We start from the raw sequence: 19827 nt of genomic DNA on the forward strand, positions 1-19827 counted from the left end.
CATTTGCGAAAGCAGCATTTAGCAAAGAGTTAAGAGTAGTAAAACAGTGGAGTAATTAATCAGAAATTTTAATCAACACTGAACAGCACACCCATGCTGCACAGGCCCAACCATTCTGAACAACCATACCCGGCTGAACAGATCTAACTCCAAACCAGGAGCTAAGCAAATTATTACCAGTTATAACATCTATAATTATTGTGAGAGGTGTGGGACTAATCACGAAAAACATTGCTCAACTCACCCATAACCGCGGGCACGGCTATTCGAATAGTTTTACTCTGGCCAGAGGTGTACCACTGTACCCACAAGACACAGCCTCAACATTATGTCTACCATGCGTCGCGATACTGGAAAGTACCCGAATAGAGGCTGTGACAATACCCTCTGCATAACACAACTCACCACAGTGCACCATTCCTGGATCATAATCACCCCCTTATAAAACAAGGCATGGACTCCCCAGCGACCCCCGTGGGCTTATCTCCGCCACTTCTCAGTCTGGTGCTCCGCACTGAATCATGTTATACAAAAGGTAAAGCCGTTGCCCACGCTGGCTTGTGGTTGGCACGGTTAATGTTTCACAACAGTAGCTCGCGAACCGGTCCTTAATTGCCATGAGCACGACTCTCAAAACCATGTGCTCACAACCCACCATTATCAAGTTTTAGTTGGCAAGTAATTAATTAACCAATCACGATTGACCATCGTGAGCTACCATTAAATATAACCATAAGTGATAGTGAAACATTAGTTATCCCAATTGTGTGCTAATGTTTCTAAGCATGGCTAAGCAATAATATCTAATATCTAGTTGAACCAATATATATAAAGCTCAACTAGTCCAATTATAATCACCCAAGGTATCAAGGAATAAAGTAATCAAGAACAAAAGGGCCATAACAAAGAATAGGTTAATTCCACCCAATGACATTCAAAAATAAATGCACAGTTGAAATAAATAGAGAATTTAAATATAGGATCAACATGCTCAAAGGATTGTGTTTAGGATCTGTGTGACTTGCCTTGCAATAATCGGTCTTCAATTAATCTTCTTGAATACTTCCGGCGCACTTGCGAACCTTCGCAACGACGGAAACGACAAGCTAACACGCAAAACGAAGAAAAAGACTAATAAAAACCAAATAAACAATACATAAAAAGTAAACAAACATGTAGATCATAATTTTAGATGAATTATGAGACTTGAACGGCCTCATTCTGACTTCAAATGAATTTATTATAAATTTTACAAGATTAAATCTAATTAAAGCCCATTTAAAAAGAATTAAATAAATTTAATTCAATTTATGGACAATTTTAATATGCAGATCTTTATTTTACACAACTTTTGCAACTTGAACCACCTTAAACTGAGTTAAGATGAATTAGATATGAATTTTTAAAGATTAAATCGGATTAAAACACTTATATGGATTTTAATTGAATTATGACGCAATAATAAATTATTTTTGAAAAGGAAAAGGAGGATTATTGCGTCAGCGGCTAGGGTTTTGGTGGACCGGGCGCACGGGCGACGGTTCACGGGAACGGACGGCCGAGATCGACTTGATCCAAAGCGGACGGCCGAGATCAAACGGTCCACGACCGGCTCACGGCGGACGATCCCGATGACGTCGGCAATGACGTCACCGACAGCGGCGGCGGCTCGGCGGAGCGGACGGCTCGGGCGGCGCACGCTCGCCGGCGAACGGCGGCACTTCGGCACAAACGGAGGGCACCAGCACGTAGAGGACGACGCGGCGAACTCACCGGTGACCAAAACGGCGGCGGAAGAACAACGGACGACGCCGGCGACGAGGAAGAAGCGGCGGCAACCTTCGGGTCGACGGCGGCAACGGTGCTCCGGCGGTCTTCGGCGGTGGCGAAACGGTAGACGGGGACGGCGACGACCTTGCGAACCCGATGGTGGCGACGGCGACCGACGACGGCGGCTGCAACGGCGGCGCGACGCGGCTGGAGCGACGGCGACGACGGCGGTACGAAGCGGCACGGCGCTAGGGCGCTACAAGCGACGAGAGGCGAAGGCGAAGGAGGCGACTGGGACGGCGAAGGAAACTTCGGAGTTGGAGGAGAGAGATGAATCCGATTCGAGATTGAATCCACAAGTTTCCAAACCGATTTAACCGAAGATTCCAAAAGAGAAAAGGAAGAGGAGATCGAGAAGATCATTTCCCCTCAAACGATTCGGCCGGAGAAGGAAAGACGCGGCCGAATTTGGAAGGAGACGGCGGCGGCAGCGCGCTAGGGTTTGCGGGCGGCGGCGGCCGAAGGAGGAAGACGAAACCGACAAGCGGGGCCCTCCTGTCAGCGGCTGAGAGAGATAGGAGAGCGGCGGCTCGGCGGACTGGGCCGAACTGGGTCGAGGGAAAGAGAGAGAGAGGTTTTGGGCCGACTTTCGGCCCAAAGCCAAAAGAAGACTTTTTAAAACCTTTTTCAATTTAAATTATTTCTTAAATGCAATTCCATTTATTAAAAATACTTTCTTAGCTCAAATAAATCCCAGAAAAATCTAGGAATTATAGAATTAAGCAAAGTATTTAACAAAATTTTATCTAGCCCAATTTTATGTTGAGATTTAGCAAATTAAAATTAGATCTTCTCTTTTAAGCTTTTAAAATCATTTCTAATAATTCCTTTTAAACAACAATTTATAATTTAAGGATTTTAAACAAGAAAAGCTCTTAACAATTATAATTAGATCATCAATGATCAAATAATTACTGAACTGTTCTTTGTATCATTTAGGAATTGAGCTCTGAAAAATCCGAGAAAATTTCAGAGAGTTGACTTAATTATGGAGAATTTAATAAAAATTAAATCCATCCATGCTTTAGATTTAGAAAATTTTATTTCCCATATTTAACTTCACTTGTAACTTAAAGAACATTTAATATAAATTCTATTAATAATTTATTAAATAATTTATAAATCCTGAAACAAAAAATCAGGATGTGACACCAAGGCGTACAACAAGAGAGTGAATGCAAAATTGTTTCAAGTTGGAGACTTGGTTTGTAAGACAATTTTGCCTTTGGGTACTCGATCCAAGGAGTTTGGTAAGTGGTCTCCTGATTGGGAAGGTCCTTATCGAGTGTGCGGCATTGTTCGAGGGAACGCATACTTTTTGGAGACACTTCAAGGGGAGCGTTTTCAATGAGCAATCAACGGGAAATACTTGAAGAAATACTTCCCGAGCGTTTGGCAAGACGCTTAGGAGGTACTGTGGCCGGTAATTGGATTATCGTCCTAAGACCAAAAACATGCTCTATGCTTTTAGATCACGTTGTTCATCAAAAAGGCAGGGGGGGCATGTGTTTACACCCAAATTTGGCACCTAGGATTAAAATAGGAAACATTGCCAAAATTTGGAAATCTACCGGTTTCCTCCGAGTGGGCCGGTCTGACCGCCATGTGTTGGGCGGTCAGACCGCCGGTTGAGGGCCGGTTAGACCAGCAGTATGTGGCCGGTCTGACCGGCAGGTCCGAGTCCGACCCTGTTTCGTCGGGTTTCGAGGTTTCCTTGCTCGGGAAGGCCTGTTTCGGGTTTCCTTTGGTTTCTACCCCGAGTTGGACGTGGAGGAGGGCCTGTAGAGGGCAAGACCAACCCCTATATAAGGGACAAGGCCGGTTCATTGTAAAAACCAATCTACAATCAATCAATCGAATCGCTCTTTTCATATTGCTTTTAGTTTTCTCTTAGTTTGTCCATCTTTGTCGGTTTGCGCTGTAAACCGTCCGCCGCCGCTGCGAGAGTGCGACATCTCTTTGTAGGTTTGTCCTGAAAACCTTCCGTTTGCCCACGAGACGGGTAGCTATCTAGAAATCAGCTCCGCTAGCCGCTTTAGTTATCAAAACCCATCTAGGTTTAGCTCTTTGCTAAATCGAGGTGGTTGGCGACTCTAGGATCACCGCAAAGCTTAAGGTGCTACGATCGTGCTTGTCAACTTGTAAAAAAAGTTGCCAACACATACCTTTTTTAGTCTGTTCACTTTGTACCAAACCTTTTCTAAAAGGTTAATTGGATCCATACCACTGTAAATGTGGCAAATCAGAAAAATACCACTACTATTCGCGTTATCGGGTGGGTGCCACTGTAATCTTCTAAAATTAGAACCATGCCACTCCATCACAATTTCTGTCCAATCCGTCACAATTTTCGCCATCTTCGTCTTCATCTTCTCGTCGTCCTCGTCTCGACAGTAGCACGGAGGCAGGCGCGAATGGCAGCATGGCGCACGACAGCACGGTGGCAGATGGGGAAGGAGCGGTGAAAGGACGAGCTCTTCCACCCTCACCGCGCCCCTCCGCGAGCGTCCTCACCGGTGGCGGTCGCGCCCGCGTCCCTCCACGACCTCCTAGCTGGCTTCCTCTCTCTCCACAACCATTGCAGCCATCGTTGTCGACCACCTCCGCGGTGGGAGGCCTCGAGACCCGCCGTCTTCGCCGTCGTCGACCTTATCTGCGCAGGAGAGCTTGGGAGCCACCGCTTTCGTCGCTGTCCTCGTCATGGTCTTCGGCGAGCCGCACCGCCTCCACCCGGATCTGGCGAGCTCGTGACCGTCCTCGCCGGCAGCGGCTACGCCCGCGTCCCTCCGCAACCTCCTCACCGTCTACCTCTCTCTCCACCACCATTGCAGCCGTCATTGTTGACCACCTCCACGGTGGGAGACCTCGGGACTGGCTACCGTCGCCGTCATTGATCTCATCTGTGCGGGAGAGCTTGGGAGCCGCTGCCGCCGTCGCTGTCCTCGTCGTGGTCGTCGGCAAGCCGCACTGCCTCCACCCAGATCTGGCGAGCTCGCGACCGTCCTCGCCGACAGCGGCTGCGCCCGCGCCCGCCTCCACGTCCGTCCTCAGCAACAGCTGCGCCCCCTCCACGACCTCCCCACGAGAGAGAGAGAGAGAGAGAGAGGAGGATGACAACGTGAGAGAGGAGGATGGAAATAGTGACGGGAGTAACATGGTTCCAATTTAAAAAAATTTCAGTGGCACCCAACCAATAACACGAATAGTAGTGGTATTTTTCTGATTTGCCACATTTGCAGTGGCATGGATTCAATTAACCCTTTCTAAAAACACAATACAAATACAGACACTATTACCCCTATGAACACACGTACACATACCCTACGCCTATGAGCATCCCCGAAAAAAAAACTGGACTGTAATTTATTTAGATTGTTGCGGTCACCACAAGTGACTCGTTGTGGATGGGTATATCGTCTACCACTGAAAAATTTGGCCAAATTTGATGGGAGGATCGGCTCCAACATTGTACGAGCACAGGACTATCTTTCGGAGGTTGAAGACGGCACATGCGAATTGGGTCTGCAGCTCCACTTGTAGGCTGGGCCAAAGAGAGGCAGGCCGAGCGGAGAGAGAGAGAGCGGATTGGGCTTGACTGAAAAGAAAAAGGAAATGGGCTTTCGGCCCAAAACCAATGAAAAATTTTCATTGACTTCTTTAATTATAACAGGTAGCGATTTCAAATGTTTCAATTTATTGCTCAGCTCTCAATGGTTGTTGTATTACTGAAAAACACGTATTTACCCGTTGCAACACACGGGCATTTTTTCTAGTATAGTCTAAATTTCATGTCCGCATCTGTTCTCGAGTTCTCATAATATTTTTTACACGACGAATTAATATTGTATAGTGGAAATTAGCATTGTTTGCTTGTTATTTTAATATTCTTATGAGCTTGTACCATATTATAGGCATTCATTTACTATAGTTCACGTGACTTTAAAATGTCATGTGTATTTGACTCACCTAAATTTTTTGGTGTGCTCCGCCATCGCTAGAAAATCCTATCTGCTTATCCATATTCATTGTTCTAATATTTGGCCTATTCTAAGTTATGTTATTTTGGTACGGATAGAGTAATAGTGAAACCTCACTCTTTATGAGTAAGCAGCAGCAGCACAGATGATACAGAGGGAACATAGGAGGCTCAGCCCTCAGGGTTTCCGATGTTAGTGGCTGGCCTGATGCTGGCGTTAGAGCAAAGTTCAATAGTATAGCCAACTACTAACTCTAATTTATCTGTAGCCAATCTAATAGCTTATTTATACAATAGTTACATACTACACTATTAATAGCTAGTCCCACCTGTCATACACACACTGTGTTTTGGAGTCCGTGCTGCAGCTGGCTACAAATCTGTAGCCCGCTGTCCTTCTCTCTCCTCATTTATCTACTTAAAATATATTTGCAGCTGGCTTATAGCATGCTATTATACCTGCTCTTAAGAGGGTGAAGAAGTGCATTGGCCTGCATGCCGATGGTGACCAAGGAGGAGCAGGAGATGAGGTAATCGAGCAACATCAATGTCCAGATGACATGAATGAGGTAGATCAAGAGTAGTCGAGACAAGACATTTAAGAATCGATTTGTAGGCATTTAAGAAAGCCTCGAATGCTTAAAAAAATGCCTCTAATACTCAAACTAGGCACTTAAAAAAGTGTTAGATATACCACTGTAGGAAAAGAGCTTTTAAGACACTTATTCAAAATGCCTCTATAAATATACATGTAGGCACTTTTTAGATTGCCTTTAAATACATTTGAGGCATTTGGACTGGTGCCAATAATTTCTTCCGAGGTATTTTAACATATTTCTCTAATGTTTTTTCAAGCCATTTTTGACAATGCCTTTACTTTTCCTTTTAGGCACTTTATTAAAATGCCTCAAATAATACAGTACATGCATATACAGGCTCGTCCCACCATATGAATGTCAACAGGAAATAACATAACACATCACATGCATCTCCAGAAACAATATAGAACAATAATTCCCAATTCCAATTCAATCACACATTAAGTGGTTCACAAATCATCTCTGTTTGATGAAAACAAAACAACGAACACACAAAAATAGGAAAACCCTGTATTTTATTAATTATGATTTATTAACATGAATATTTACAAATACAACAACATGAGGGCTCCCGCAGGAGTTCGCCTTTTTGTCTTCACGAGAAATGCTTAATGGAAAGGTATGCTAACTGGAGATTGCGTGCAGTCCGCTGATTCTCGGCGCCTAGCAATGAGGCTACCGGTTAATTACATCCATAGGACGAGCCTATGGAACACATCCGATTAAGCTGCGCTTTGTGATCGTCGTCTTCAAAATTAATTGCTCGCCGAAGGTTAAGGTTGGTGTAGATTTAATGTTATGAATATAGTGAATGTGTAACGGGTGGCTTTGTTTCGCCAAAACCCAGTCACAGTACACTACCACCACGTCGGTGTGCGGAGGGAATTTGGTGAAGCGGGTGACCTTTGCCTCATCGGTGCCCAGTCATGTATCCCGGCCTTTATCAAACATGGATTTTATGGTTGCTTTTGCCTCGTCGGTGCCCAGTAACAGTGTATCCGGCTCCCGTCCATTTTAGACGTGTTAATAATTTAGCGACCTGGCCTTGTCGGCACTCGGCCATGGTTTCGTCTATAAATAGACGTATATAACAGCCATAGCATTTTTCAGATTTAGCCAATGCATTGCTCGGCCTCGTGGGTCACGAACATAGCATAAATAATGATAAATCGGCCATTTCATCTCGTCGACACTCGGCCATGGTGTCGATGTGTATTTTAAATCTGCACGCCTCGCCCTCATGGCTAGCGTTGTTTTATTTAGCGAATAATGTTTGTCTTCAGGAATTGTGAGAATTGCTCCTGTCCATCCGGTAGAATTTGGAGAGAGAAGGAATTGCTCCCGTACATGACATGCACAAGGCAATATGTGACTCATCCGGCATGAATATAAATATGTATAAATCATGGTTGGTCCGATGTCAATAAGACTCAAACTCATCCCAAGTTTATATAAATAAATATCCACATCCAATATTTGATATTGATAATTTAGACGGTCCAACCCTCACGAGGATTAGGCTCGAGCCTTGTATTTATTTGCAGCTTATGTTAATCGCTTGACAAAGATGACGTGTGCGTGTGCATGCGCCGCTGGGATACTTATATCCATGGCTACAAGTTCACAACACATCCACGATATATTCATCAGTACTCCACTTTACTGTTTTACCGTCCAGGCTGCGCAACTGCACAACACTACGGTGTATATTTGCTCCCTCTAGGAGATGATGCCGGGCTATGTATAATATCTGGACAGCACTACGGCGTTGTTGTGTTATCTTGGATAAGTAGCTTGACGGAGAACGAGATCAGCTTGTTGTTGAGGACTCGCCGATAGAGATGCCATCAGCGCCGGCGACTACAGGTTGCTGATCTGCGATCACGCACCCTGCGCCATGCGCTGATCTGCGATCACGCACCCTGCGCCATGCGCGTACCCCTTCTTTCTGATCACTCTGCGAATATATGTGGGTTTGGGTGTGTAACTCTGTAGGGCATATAGCTGCTTAATGGCGCAGCGCTTCTGCAGTCTGTTCTTCTTCTTTTCCCCCAGCCGCGACGAGGGGTCGACTGCTTTATATAGGCAGCGACGACCACAACGGCCTCGCTAATCCTCCGCGAATCGAGCGTGATAACGCGTTTAATCTGTTTTGGCCTCATCGATCTGCTGCTGCAGATAAGTGCGACGCATGCAGATGCCGGCCACCTGATTCATGCGGATAGAGATGCTGGTGCTGGAGATAATCACCAAGATTAACTGGCTAATCACGGTGGGCCCACGCTTATTTGAATTTGTTACCAGTGATAATTACCCCGGTGAAGTAGCAAACAAATTAATGGGTATACTGCTAGTACTAGTTCATCTCTTCTCTTTTCAAGCGTATATCTCTTCAATTGTGCATCAAATTTAAATTCTGTTTGAACCACTATTTTCTATTTGAAATATACAACAAAATGAGTCCAATATCGATTATGTTTGGACATCGTGTGATATTCGAATTTTTTCGGGCCCACACATCATACAGACACGCCTCACATGTATTCAGTCAAATTGGGCTGCAAATAAAATTAAATGCTCAAAAAATTATTATTTCTTCTATGAATTTTTAGCACAAAAATTCATCAAACAATCTCAATGGTAATTAAGTTTGTAAGATATGTCATCATAATCAATGGTCTGTTTATGATCTACTGGACAATAAACATCAAGTAGCTTTTTCCTGTCATCCTGTGAGGCTGGCATGTATTTGCAATGAGGAAAAACAACCTGAGAATGGATTACACCAAAACATGTGCATGCATGTAGACCTGCAAAAGAAAAACAAGTTTAGCATATTTCATATTTCAATTTCTCTAGTCGGTAAACAAGTTTAGCATTCAGGTGCCTAGTTCATATCCATGCTACAAAGTCATGTCAGACATCATATTGCACATGGAAATTAGAGGGCACAGCAGCAAATCACGACATGAGAAGAGGTAAACCAACATCTTTTCAAGCCAGCCTTGCAGGGCAAAGTATGGGAATTAATCCTGATCATATTGCTCATGAACTATAATTCTCTAAGAATAAACAGATGCGGCTGCAACACCTACAAATCATATCACTAGATCTGAATTAATATTCATTTGCTAAAATTACTTTACTCATTAATTACCTAAATATAATGCATTGTCCACATATTATTGCAAAAATAACTAAGAGATGGAGATAGGGAGTGAGGGGCAATTTACTTGAGCTAGAACTGGGAAGTTGTTAACACTTGGCTATTGGTGAAGTTAGCATATGGGGAATCGGGTCTGCCTTTCCCAATCTTCTTTGCCCTAGAATGTGTGTCTTCACGTCCTATATTCTCCTTTGGTGTTAGATCATGCACCTTTCTCTTGTGTCCAACAACACTTTGCAGTGCATTATCAATGCTATTGTGCTTGAACACCTCAGTTAGTGCCACCAAATTTCCTCAGTTAAGTCTCGCAATAGTTGACACCTAAAATTGAGTGAAAATCATATTTAACATCCAGATTACCACATATAGCAATATCACTCTAAATTTGACTTCAATATATTAGTAACAATTAGTGAAATATGCAGTACCTTGGAGTGTAGAGCTTGACCACTTGGATGCATTAGCTGCAATGTAATTTTAAAAAATTAGTTGCATGTAAATAAGCTAGACAAATGAACTAATAGCATCATACATTGTCACGTGGCCATGGGATGCACCGAGCTTGAGTACTCCCGAACTTGCTGATCATTCCGTGTGCATGAGGTAGTATGGTGTGTAAGTGTGTTGATTGAATACAGTGTTAGCAAGGATATCAACTCAATCATTTAGTGCGTGGCCATCAACAGAAATAGCGTTTTTGTCGGTCTTCTGAATGGTACCTAGAGCAACCATTTTTCCACTTTTTGGAGATATTAGGCCAACTTCCATACCACTTTTCAAGATAGCTTATGTCTCTAATCCAGCCTAAAAGAAGAGATATAGCTTGTGAGTCTTTCTCCTTTTAGCTAGTTCACTAGTAAAATGCAAAAAAGCATACCTCTAGCCCTTCATGGAGTGGTTTATGAAACTGTCTTTTTCTGTTTTGTAGATTTGATTCAGATGAAGTTGGTTTCTTTGATTTCTGGTCCATGTGCCTGCCGCTCATGCGCTCCTGATGGTCCCTGTCTCTCTGCCATCTTCGCTGGCAGCCTCGCACACTGCTCTGCGCGCTCGCGTGGTTGTGGTTCTGGGATTAGGGGTGTGTTTGTTCACGCTAAAAATTAGAAGTTTGGTTGAAATTAGGATGATGTGTTGGAAAAGTTAAAAGTTTATGTGTGTAGAAAAGTTTTGATATAATGAAAAAGTTGAAAGTTTGAAGAAAAAGTTTGGAACTGAACTTGGCCTAGGAAACGAGTGGTCGTGGGCTCGTGGCCTTGTGGGAAACGAAACTCCTATGGGCGGGGCGATCGATCCCATCTCCTCCACCTATTTTCCTATTTTATAAATTTATTCACCTAAAGTTTGTACATCTCAAGTTTACACATCTAAAGTTTAGAGACCCAAAATTTATAAATCAAAAGTTTATATATCCAATTCAAATTTGAATTTAAATTCAAATATTTTTTATATATAGTATTTCTATACATCAAAAGTTTATACACCTAAAGTTTATAAGCCCAAAGTTTATAAATCAAAAGTTTATTTACCCGATTCAAATTTGAATTTGAATTATATTTACTTCAAATTTGAATTTAAATTCAAATATTTTTTATATATAATATTTCTATACATCTAAAGTTTATACACCTAAAGTTTATAAACCCAAAGTTTATAAGTCAAAAGTTTACATACCCGATTCAAATTTGAATTTGAATTTGAATTCAAATATTTTTTATATATAGTATTTTTATATATAAATTTTTCTAACTTTTTTTAAAAAAAATTCTGGTGTAGTAGGAAGAGAAGAAGGGGAGAGGAGTGTGTCAGGGGGAGGAATGGGGATCAATCGCTTGGAGCGATCGATTGCCCATTAGCACGGCTGCTGCTCTATTCTACGTTTCTTTTCCTTTTTTTTTTCTTATCTAATTTATGACTATTCGCTTCAAGGCTGCATTAAAACGACAGATACAGTACGATCTATATAAAAAAAGAGACAAATATCAGATGCCCCTATATTACTTATAGCCCTATTGGTTGCCCTAATAACTCAAAGTTAAAGCTGAAATTAAAATTTTCAAACTTAATTTTGAAGTTGATTTTAAGATATTTGACGTAGTTTCTATTTCTGCATTGGCTTTTAATTCACTAAAAAAATATATAAAAGTTTTAAGTATAAATTTATTTTTATTTTAAATAAGCCGTTTTGGTTTATTAGATAATATGAACAACCAATGAGTACATTAATGTATGTTCAACAGCGTGAGAAGGTGAAAATAAAATCTTGTTTTTCTGCACGCATGCTACCCGAACTGATAAATGGCGTATGTTTTCTCAAAAGAAAAATATATATGAAATTTACTTGAAAACCATATTAATCCATTTTCTAGGTTTAAAATAATTAATCATCATTAATCATATGCTAATGACTTAATTTTGTGTATCGTATCATTGTTCTCTTTTCTCATTTACTCAAACACACTTTAAGTGGCAGTTATTTTCGGATAAATTTTAAACCTAAAAAGCAGAATTTTTGGAACGGATGGAGTAAATTAGAATGCAAAGTGGGCTCACAGGGTGTCTATGTAATTAATTTTCTCATCTATGGGTTCCACAGCAAAAAAAAGAAGAAGATAAACCGTGTGATTTTTGCAAATAAAAATAAGAGTAAAATTCACTTTGGACTACTTTTTTTTACTGGACTTTGGACTACTTTTTATCACCGGTGTTTCACTTTGGATCACCCTTCAACTTTTTTTTTCACTTTTGACCGGGTACTTTTACCTTCGCATTTTGTTTTATCCATATACATCTAAATTGTCATATATCAAAGAAATGATCTATCTCAGCTGAGGGAGTTTATTGATGAATAAGAGCAGAAGTACTCGAGGTCATTCATATGCATGAGAAGAGAGTAACAAAGGCAATATTACCCGATCCAAAGTAAAAACATTTGGTTAAAGGGTGATCAAAAGCAAAATATCGGTAATGAAAGGTGACCCAAAGTAAAATTTACTCCAAAAAGAACTTTCTAGAAAAGTTATCTTAAAAACATATTAATCCATTTTCAGGTTTAAAATAATTAATACCCATTAATCATACGCTAATGATCACTTATCTCATTTTGTGTATCTTATCATTCTTTTCTTTTCTCCTTCACTCAAACATGCTATATGATTAGTTATTTTGGGACAAATTTTAAACCCAAATGAGTGATTATTTAGCGATGGAGGGAGTAAATTAGAATGTGAAGTGGCCCATAGTTCTCATCTATGGTCCCCTAGGGTAAAAATATCAAGAGAAATATTAATTAATAAAATAAGAGGACTTAAATAGGAGAGGTAGAGAGCTGAAATACAAAATCTACCATGGATACAATAAGGTTATCGTGCATTGTGAAACACTTCGACTGTGAATAACTCAAAGTGCACAATCTTCACAAGAATTCGATGAAAAATTGAGCTAATTCATATAAAGTCTAGCAAAATATTAGTATTAATTACCCTCAGCAATTATACAAGCCATAGAGAGAGCACGCCAACCAACATGTTTATTTGTCGGAAGACATATCCAAGAACTGTTAATTATATCGAAGATTTGCTAAATAGTATTTGCATGTGAAGTGTTTACATAATTGGCAAAAAAACATTCTACATGCTACGACATTAATATTTTATACTTATTGGCCCATTATACAGCAAAATCACATCTCTTTTGAGATGTTATTTTGAGCTTAGATTTTTTGCCAGTTTTCATTTATCTAAGTGTAATATGTTTGTCGAGAAATAAACATTTCCATAATTTTGTCGAGAAATAAACATTTCCATAATTTTTTCCCAAATGGACATATTCCACATTTTTTTTTCAAATAGAAATATCACAAATACCACCGATTATTGTCGTATGGTTCATTTTTACTCCATCTCATATATATATATATATATATATATATATATATATATATATATATATATATATATATATATATATATATATATATATATATATATATATATATATATATATATATATAAGAAATCAAACTAATTCTAAATAATTCTACAACATTTATATATCTAAAAATATAAATATTCATGGTATTTTTAGTTGTATATATCAAATCTCTATATACGATTTCAGGGTCCAATCCCAGACACGTGGCATCACGCTTGCGCTCCGTCCGGTTTCTCAGCTGGAGAACGTGCCACGTATTCTTCCCTTCCTCACTTCGACGTCCGCCGCCGCCGCACCCCGCCTCCAATCCACCGCCTCCGGTGCCCAATAAGCCAAATCACCACCACCACCGAGTCCCCCGTCCCTCACCGGTCCCATTTCACGCAGCAGCCACGCCCAATTTGAAGCACATAAGAAACGCCCAAATTGGATCGCCGTTGGTCGCCGGCCATCCAATCTCACCTTCCACCTTTCCTGAGCTCGTTGGAAGAATCCCGACCGGCCACCGTGCGAAACCACCGGGACAAGCAGCCCAACGCATGTCCTTTCCCCTCCGCTGGTCGCCCGCCTCGCCTCGCCGTGCCGAGCAATGCGAAGAAGCGAAGAGAAAAATGAAGAAAAACGGAGGAAGAAGAAGATAATAAAGAGGAGCCAGAGAGCCGCCTACCAGTGGGCCCGTCCCGGTCCCATCACCCCTAATCGGCAGGCACACAGTAAACCCCCTCTCTAACCACTCAATGACATGTAGGCCAAAGCTGATTATGAAAACGAGATTAAGATGTGTGTCGCTGATTTCTCTTTTTTATTAATTTAACAGCTCGATGTAAGACTGCATTAAAACGGATACAAATATCAAAAAAAAAAAGAGACAAATATGAGATACCCCTATATGACTAGATCTGTCTTCGATAGTGTGAGAAGGCGATAAAAAAAATCCCATGTTTTTCGTGGGCAGCTACCCAAACAGATAAACAATATATTTTATATAAAAATTATATTAAAATTTACTCTAAAAATCATATTAATCCATTTTTTTTTGTTCAAAATAATTAATACTCATTATTTATACACTAAAGATTTGCCTCATTTTGCGTATCTTATTATTCTTCTTCTGATTACTCCTTAACTCAAACGGCTTTTATTCCTGAAAGAAATATTATGGAAGGGGTTGTTATTCTTCATGAGACTATACATGAATTGCATCGTAAAAATAAAAGTGGTGTAATCTTGAAGATTGATTTTGAGAAAGCGTACGATAAGGTTAAATGGTCTCTTGTTCAACAGACATTGAGGATAAAAGGCTTTTCACCTAAATGGTGTCAATGGATAGCTTCTTTCATTCAAGGTGGTCATGTTGGTATTAAAGTAAATGATCAAGTTGGAAATAACTTCCAAACCTATAAAGGGCTTAGGCAAGGAGATCCTCTGTCTCCGATTCTTTTTAATATCCTGGCTGATATGCTAGCTTTACTAATTAAGAGGGCTAAAAATGCTGGTCTGTTAAGTGGGGTAATACCTCATTTAGTAGATGATGGTTTATCTATTTTACAATATGCTGATGATACCATCATATTTTTGGAGCATGATTTACAAGAAGCCAAGAATTTGAAATTGATTTTATCAGTGTTTGAAAAGTTATCTGGCTTAAAAATAAATTTTCACAAAAGTAAATTATTTTTTTTGTCAAGCAAAGGAATATAATGATCAATATTCTAATATCTTTGGCTGCAAGCTAGGTTTTTTTCCTGTTAAGTATCTCGGTATTCCAATGCATTTTAGAAAGCTTGGTAATAAAGATTGGAAGATTATCGAACAAAGAATTGAGAAGAAACTTAGTAGTTGGAAAGGTAAACATATGTTTGCTGGGGGGGAAGATTGGTTTTGATTAATTTTGTTCTATCAAGTTTAGCTATGTTTATGATATCTTTTTTTGAGATTCCAAAGGGAGTTCTTCAAAAAAAATTTATTATTATAGATCACGTTTCTTTTGGCAAGGTGATGATCATAAGAAAAAATATTGACTAACAAGATGGGATATAATTTATCAACCCAAAGACCAAGAGGGTTTAGGTGTTCATAATTTAGAGATCCAAAATAAATGTCTTTTGAGTAAATGGTTGTTCAACTTAATAAATGAGCATGGGGTTTGGCATGACTTATTGAAAAGGAAGTATCTCTCTAACCATTCTATAACTCAAGTTGATAGGAAACCAGGGGATTCTCATTTCTGGTCAGGTCTCATGAAAGTTAAAAATACTTTCTTGAATATGGGTTCCTGGATTGTGAATAATGGGGAACAAACTAGATTTTGGGAAGATAAATGGATAGGTAACGTGGCTTTTAAAGATAAGTATCCATCTCTATATGCCATTGTTCGAAGGAAGAATTCTTCAATTGCTAATGTTATGAGATTTGTTCCGCTGAATGTTTCTTTTAGGAGAGCTTTGGTTGGTCAGAATTTAGCAAATTGGCATAACTTGTGTGCTTCTATTGTGCATATTCAATTGAGTCAACTGAATGATTGTTTTATATGGAATTATCATCAAAATGGTCAATTTACTGTTCGGACAATGTATTTAGCCTTAATAAACAATGGTTATATTGAGAGAAACAAGATTATTTCGAAACTTAGGATGCCTCTAAAGATCAAAATCTTTATGTGGTACTTACTTAAAGGGGTAGTATTTGTCAGGGTTATGGATACCACATACCCAATAGTAGTTGACTAAATCTCAGCAGGACCCACCATATACCACCATACACCTTATACGGAAACTGACCTCGAGTTGGAGGGAGTTCCGGATAAGGAAAGACAACTAGAGTTCTACATGGAAACGACAAGGACTACTCGGATTGTATCCATTTTAGTTTCCCTACTTCTACTTGGACATGGTGACACCTATGGGTATAAATACAAGACCCCCTAGGAGGAGAGGGGACGGAACAACAGAAGCCACAACATACAAGCCAACATAATCCAAGACAAGCCGCTGGATATCAACATCAGAGATATGCCTAGAAGTACCCTATCCGGTACCTATGGAAGCCGGCTGTAGGGATCTAGCGCTGTCTCTGATCTTGCCGGGCACGGATTCTAGGAGGAAGACTACCCTGTTATCGACAATGAGTCAGCACTTCAGACCGCCGAGTTGACAACAGTTAGATAGGCTACCCATATGTTGTACTGTTGTGATTATGATGAATAAGAGCAACGACCGGCTTCGGTCAACAGGATGTAGGGCTATTACCTGACAATTCAGGGGCCTGAACCTGTATAAAAATCCTCGTCGCCATCTTTTACCTCAGTCTCGCATATATCCTAGTACCAACGATCCCCATACTATGCAAATACCGGAATCGCGACATCGAACATCGACAGTGACGCGCCAGGTAGGGGGATTTTGGTGCTTCAGAGTTTCGACGAGATGGGTTCAAGAGATGGATTCTTCAACGACGAATTACTCAGCGACTTCGTGGTTGGGTGATATGGCCCGAACGAAGTACATTCTCCGGCGGATCGGGATACTCGTCAAGCTTCGCCAAGTCATCGTCACTGTGGATTTTTTGATGAGGGATACTTCAACTACTTTGGATCTGGGAAGTCTAACCTGACCAGAGTACGTGCCTCGACAAGATCGGAACCATCATCGTCAACAATTCGATCTCTCGAGATCGACCAAGCCTCAAGATACATGGCGTACCAAAAGATGTCAGACCGTATGATGTCGAACGAGTACGCAATAAGGTAATTAGTATATTGGTTTTTTAAATTGATCTACTAATTTCGTAGATACATCCGGCATGTATCTACAAAGGTACGCAATATTTTATATGCAATTTATCGTACTTATTCAGATCATACAGCATTGTCAGATCAATAATTTATTATGTTTACCTACAGCATGTTTCTTATACAATATCTATTGTGCGAATGTTCCCGATGTTAGGCCAACTACGGTCTAATGCTAGGGCTCACACTGTTCTCTTCTGTACGAATCATGCTTGTTTACGGTTTACATAATCTCTGATATTTAATCTGCTCATTATATCATGATAATACTAGAAGATCCATACAGTTTTTTGAGTACATACTCGATATTATCTGCTATATATCTTGCCTTCTAGAAAATACTTTTCGAGAACAATTGAGCACTCGAGTAGGTTGTGGTCAAACACTCACATTATCGAGAACGTTCTCGACAAATGCAGAGTTGTCGCACCCAACTTACCAATGAAGACCGACGACCTATCTCATAGCACCGGCCATAGCTGAGCTATTCGAGAAAAGGTTGTTAACGGATAATTCCTCGTAAACATTGTTGGCTTGATCACCCGACATGATTGCGAACGGATATCCGGATATGCTATAAGTTGGGTATGTGAATCATGCTGGCCACATGAGATGCACATATAACAAACCAACTTTAGCGCCCCTACAGGTGATTGAGAGACTCCTACTCCTGGTTCTCAAACCAGTAGGACATAGTGATCTCTCATGCCTTACTTCTAGTGGTCGAGTTACGGCTACTACTTGGTCCTCGACCAGAGGTGTAGCGATTCTCCCACTATTTCTACTTCTAGTGGTCGAGTTACGGCTACTACCTGGTCCTCGACCAGAGGTATAGCAATTCTCCCACTATTTCTACCTTAAGTGATCGAGTTACGGCTACTACTTGGTCCTTGACCAGAGGTGTAGCGATTCTCCCACTATTTCTACCTTAAGTGGTCAAGTTACGACTACTACCTGGTCCTCGACCAGTGGTGTAGCGATTCTCCCACTATTTCTACGTTAAGTGGTCGAGTTACGACTACTACCTGGTCCTCGACCAGTGGTGTAGCGATTCTACCACTATTTCTACGTTAAGTGGTCGAGTTACGACTACTACCTGATCCTCGACCAGTGGTGTAGCGATTCTCCCACTATTTCTACTTCTAGTGGTCGAGTTACGGCTACTACCTGGTCCTCGGCCAGAGGTGTAGTGATTCTCCCACTACATCCACTGCTAGTGGTCGAGTTACGGCTACTACCTGGTCCTCGATCAGAGGTGTAGCGATTCTCCCAATATTTCTACTTCTAGTGGTCAAGTTACAGCTACTACCTAGTCCTCAACCAGAGGTGTAGCAATTCTCCCACTACTTCCACTTTAAGTGGTCAAGTTACGACTACTACCTGGTTCTCGACTAGAGGTGTAGCGATTCTCCCACTACACCCACTTCAAGTGGTCGAGTTACGACTACCACCTGGTTCTCAACCAGCTGTGTAGCCATTCTCCCACTACCTCTACTCCAACAAAGTTGATATCAGGTACACAATATTGCCAAGTGTTTTACACAGAGATCCCTTACCACGACGACACCTAGAGTTGAACCTATCCTACTGTCCCTTTACGCCGTCCTGGCAAGGCCTCTAAGGAACCTAAGGGAACTTCGGCTGGGGATGCCCAGAGCAGATAAGGTCTTCTCAGATTATGCAGAGACAAACGACCATGTAAGATCTGGTCATGTAAGAGTTCTCACCGTGCGTATTAACCAAGTCGTGTAATCGGAAATTGAGTTTTCCAACTTCACGGCTGGGGGCTAGGGTCAGTGATCTTTCAACCAAGGCAAGTCAAGGGTCCAAGAGCCTTATCCTTCGAGAACGATTCTCCGACGACAAGGCTAGGGGCTAGGGAGAGTGTATGACTCAACAAACTGACTGATCGAAGTCGGTAAAAAAGAAGACGCTCGTACACAAAGCATTGGTCTGAAATTTTATTCATTTTCAGTTTTCCATACTTATTATAACATGTCACCCTTTGAGTGTTCGCTCGGGAGCTACTTCTATCTAATATTCTTTTTTGAGTATTGATTTCAGGAAAATTCTATTCGGCATTGTCGAAGACTTCATGTCTCTATGGTTCTACACCAAGATCGACTAAGGCGAGAACGACAAATGTTGACAAGACTCCATCGCAGACTCTGCGCTTTCTCGATCACTCGAGAACGGTTGGTGGATATCGACAAGGAATATGGAGTGAAGAGATGGTGTACCCGCCGAGATAAATTTCTTGACTTCAATCCAAACTCACGATTACAACAAGACGGGAGACTTAGTCGTATGCTCTGTACTTTTTTGGTTGACGTTGGAGATTGACTCGGACAAACCCTATACGGTGTCCGCACGAGGCTGATAAGGGAAGTCTAACGTTATCTCTGAACTCACTGAGAACGGTCACGTGAGCTCGACAACAATTATTCCGAGGTCTTCAGATTGAGAATATGAACTCATTCATTTGCATTGAAGTCGGGGGCTACTGTCAGGGTTATGGATACCACATATCCAATAG

Source organism: Oryza sativa, chromosome 8 (assembly GCF_034140825.1).
Source record: "Oryza sativa Japonica Group chromosome 8, ASM3414082v1".
In the NCBI taxonomy this organism is placed as follows: domain Eukaryota; kingdom Viridiplantae; phylum Streptophyta; class Magnoliopsida; order Poales; family Poaceae; genus Oryza; species Oryza sativa.